Source organism: Coregonus clupeaformis, chromosome 5 (assembly GCF_020615455.1).
Source record: "Coregonus clupeaformis isolate EN_2021a chromosome 5, ASM2061545v1, whole genome shotgun sequence".
Lineage (NCBI taxonomy): Eukaryota > Metazoa > Chordata > Actinopteri > Salmoniformes > Salmonidae > Coregonus > Coregonus clupeaformis.
Genome location: NC_059196.1, coordinates 14,390,687 through 14,395,262, shown reverse-complemented (window position 1 = coordinate 14,395,262; position 4,576 = coordinate 14,390,687).

Below are 4,576 nucleotides of genomic sequence, written 5' to 3'. Positions count from 1 at the left end.
TGCAAAACCTCTTGGACAAAACAATGTCTCAATGTCTCCATTGAGACTGTTTATTTTTCCTTTTCTTTTTTGGTGAGTTAGAAAGTAGCAATTCAATGCGTGTGCTAAACTGCATGTGAAGAGTCTCAGCAATCCTCTGTCAAACAAGTTTACAAGTTTTCATTAACCAGATTTAACGCCTGTTGGAGCTGAAAATTAGAAATAACAATGTAGAATGGTGCATGACAAGGAGAGAACATGTTCATGAGCAGATAACACAGTTTAACAGTATTTATATGTATAGAGAGATTTTTACAAATACCTCTTTGATTAGCTTGTTTTCAGTGCATATGGCTTCACAATAAGCAGTTTTCAAAGCAAAGTGTTATCAAGTGGCATTATAAATAATGTTGTTAAGAGATCATATTATTAATAAATCTTAATATTCTTAAGAAAAATACAAAAGTTGTATCGTCTTCCATTTTATTGTCTTTCTAGGCGAACAGCACTCTCTCCTGTCAAATACAGCAGACAATTCAAACATATTTCAACACCTTGTCACACCATTGTCATGGGCCTTTTATCAATTAGATTTTCTCACGTCCTGCATCCTCTCTCCTCAGTCCTCTCTTGCCTCCTTTTTGGAAAAAGCTCAAAGTTCAATTAGGAGAGTCAGGGAGAAGAGAAACGGATGGAAATGTCCTTGCTTGAAATGAGATGGTCCTTCTCCATCAGCCTGGTTTCATAGACTAGACGTAACATAGTAAACGTAAATCCGGTATACTTAAATTAGTATGATATGTTACGTTTGGTATGGTTATATAATACAGAAGGTTACTTAAGGCAAAAACAAAACGAGGGAGGGAGGGCGTATAACGTGAACGTCTAGCAACCAAAAGGTTGTGTGTTTGAATCTCATCACAGACAACTTTTGCATTTGAGCTAATTAGCAACTTTTGTAACTACTTACCACTTTTTAGCTACTTTGCAACGACTTAGCATGTTAGCTAACCCTTCCCCTAAGCCTAACCCTAACTGTCTTGTATTGCACACTTTGTATAAAAATAATAAATGCAGGATGACAGGATCTTTATAAAAAGTAGCTCCTTCTGCGGCGCGGACATGATACGACCAACCGTTCAGTGTCAGCTGGCTGGATGACGACTGCTGGTTTCCAGTAGCCATGCTCCTGGATTCTGATTGACTCTCCATCGTGCAGTGGTGGCAGTGGTCTAGCTGACCTGTCATAGTATCCCTTTTTCTGTTGTTGTCTCTGTGCACATTTTGCATTTACTTCCTTGTACTGTAGCTGACGACCAATGGAGGCTGCTGAGGGGAGGACGGCTCATAATAATGACTGGAACGGAACAAATGAAATGGCATCAAACATATGGAAACCATATGTTTGATGTATTTGACACCATTCCACTTATTCTGCTCCAGCCATTACCATGAGCCCATCCTCCCCAATTAAGAACCACCAACCTCCTGTGCTGACGACCTCGAGCTGCAGCTGCTGGTTGGTGTTGGGAAGGATTGAGCGAAGTCTGTGGCTCATCAACGCTGGGTTGGTGACTTGAATTTGTCAACTGGAGTGTTGTGGTACTCAAGAAGACTGAGGTAGGGGTCTCTCTTGTCTGCTTTTACTTTGTCTATGAGTGACTTAGCAATCTAAACAGATTCTTCAGCAAGGCTTTGAGGGTAATGTGGGCTTGTGGAGATGTGTATGAACTCCCATGCTTTTGAGAAGGATTCAAACTCCTTTGGATTTGTAACAATCAATTTCAATCAATCAATTTTATTTTATATAGCCCTTCTTACATCAGCTAATATCTCGAAGTGCTGTACAGAAACCCAGCCTAAAACCCCAAACAGCTAGTAATGCAGGTGTAAAAGCACGGTGGCTAGGAAAAACTCCCTAGAAAGGCGAAAACCTAGGAAGAAACCTAGAGAGGAACCAGGCTATGAGGGGTGGCCAGTCCTCTTCTGGCTGTGCCGGGTGAAGATTATAACAGAACCATGCCAAGATGTTCAAAAATGTTCATAAGTGACAAGCATGGTCAAATAATAATCAGGAATAAATCTCAGTTGGCTTTTCATAGCCGATCATTAAGAGTTGAAAACAGCAGGTCTGGGACAGGTAGGGGTTCCATAACCGCAGGCAGAGCAGTTGAAACTGGAATAGCAGCAAGGCCAGGCGGACTGGGGACAGCAAGGAGTCACCACGGCCGGTAGTCCCGACGTATGGTCCTAGGGCTCAGGTCTCTCAGTTGGCTTTTCATAGCCGATCATTAAGAGTTGAAAACAGCAGGTCTGGGACAGGTAGGGGTTTCGTAACCGCAGGCAGAACAGTTGAAACTGGAATAGCAGCAAGGCCAGGCGGACTGGGGACAGCAAGGTGTCATCATGCCCGGTAGTCCTGACGTATGGTCCTAGGGCTCAGGTTCTCAGAGAGAAAGAGAGAACGAGAGAATTAGAGAGAGCATACTTAAATTCACACAGGACACTAGATAAGACAGGAGAAGTACTCCAGGTATAACCAACTAACCCCAGCCCCCGACACATAAACTACTGCAGCATAAATACTGGAGGCTGAGACAGGAGCGGTCCGGAGACACTGTGGCCCCATCCGAAGAAACCCCGGACAGGGCCAAACAGGAAGGATATAACCCCACCCACTCTGCCAAAGCACAGCCCCCGCACCACTAGAGGGATATCCTCAACCACCAACTTACAATCCTGAGACAAGGCCGAGTATAGCCCACAGAGGTCTCCACCACAGCACAAACCAAGGGGGCGCCAACCCAGACAGGAAGATCACGTCAGTAACTCAACCCACTCAAGTGACGCACCCCTCCCAGGGACGGCATGAAAGAGCACCAGCAAGCCAGTGACTCAGCCCCTGCAACAGGGTTAGAGGCAGAGAACCCCAGTGGAGAGGGGAACCGGCCCGGCAGAGACAGCAAGGGCTGTTCGTTACTCCAGAGCCTTTCCGTTCACCTTCACACTCCTGGGCCAGACTACACTCAATCATATGACCTACTGAAGAGATAAGTCTTCAGTAAAGACTTAAAGGTTGAGACCGAGTCTGCGTCTCTCACATGGGTAGGCAGACTGTTCCATAAAAATGGAGATCTATAGGAGAAAGCCCTGCCTCCCGCTGTTTGCTTAGAAATTCTAGGGACAATTAGGAGGCCTGCGTCTTGCGACCGTAGCGTACGTATTGGTATGTACGGCAGGACCAACTCGGAAAGATAGGTAGGAGCAAGCCCATGTAACGCTTTATAGGTTAACAGTAAAACCTTGAAATCAGCCCTTGCCTTAACAGGAAGCCAGTGTAGGGAAGCTAGCACTGGAGTAATATGATCAAATTTCTTGTTTCTAGTCAGGATTCTAGCAGCCGTATTTAGCACTAACTGAAGTTTATTTAGTGCTTTATCCGGGTAGCCGGAAAATAGAGCATTGCAGTAGTCTAACCTAGAAGTAACAAATGCATGGATTAATTTTTCTGCATCATTTTTGGACAGAAAATTTCTAATTTTTGCAATGTTACGTAGATGGAAAAAAGCTGTCCTTGAAACAGTCTTGATATGTTCGTCAAAAGAGAGATCAGGGTCAAGAGTAACGCCGAGGTCCTTCACAGTTTTATTTGAGACGACTTTACAACCATCAAGATGAATTGTCAGATTTAACAGAAGATCTCTTTGTTTCTTGGGACCTAGAACAAGCATCTCTGTTTTGTCCGAGTTTAAAAGTAAAAAGTTTTCAGCCATCCACTTCCTTATGTCTGAAACACAGGCTTCTAGCGAGGGCAATTTTGGGGCTTCACCATGTTTCATTGAAATGTACAGCTGTGTGTCATCCGCATAGCAGTGAAAGTTAACATTATGTTTTCGAATAACATCCCCAAGAGGTAAAATATATAGTGAAAACAATAGTGGTCCTAAAACGGAACCTTGAGGAACACCGAAATGTACAGTTGATTTGTCGGAGGACAGACCATTTACAGAGACAAACTGATATCTTTCCGACAGGTAAGATCTAAACCAGGCCAGAACTTGTCCGTGTAGACCAATTTGGGTTTCCAGTCTCTCCAAAAGAATGTGGTGATCGATGGTGTCAAAGGCAGCACTAAGGTCTAGTAGCACGAGGACAGATGCAGAGCCTCGGTCTGACGCCATTAAAAGGTCATTTACCACCTTCACAAGTGCAGTCTCAGTGCTATGATGGGGTCTAAAAACCAGACTGAAGCATTTCGTATACATTGTTTGTCTTCAGAAAGGCAGTGAGTTGCTGCGCAACAGCTTTTCTAAAATTTTTGAGAGGAATGGAAGATTCGATATAGGCCGATAGTTTTTTATATTTTCCGGGTCAAGGTTTGGCTTTTTCAAGAGAGGCTTTATCACTGCCACTTTTAGTGAGTTTGGTACACATCCGGTGGATAGAGAGCTGTTTATTATGTTCAACATAGGAGGGCCAAGCACAGGAAGCAGCTCCTTCAGCAGTTTAGTAGGAATAGGATCCAGTATGCAGCTTGAAGGTTTAGAGGCCATGATTATTTTCATCATTGTGTCAGGAGATATAGTACTAAAACACT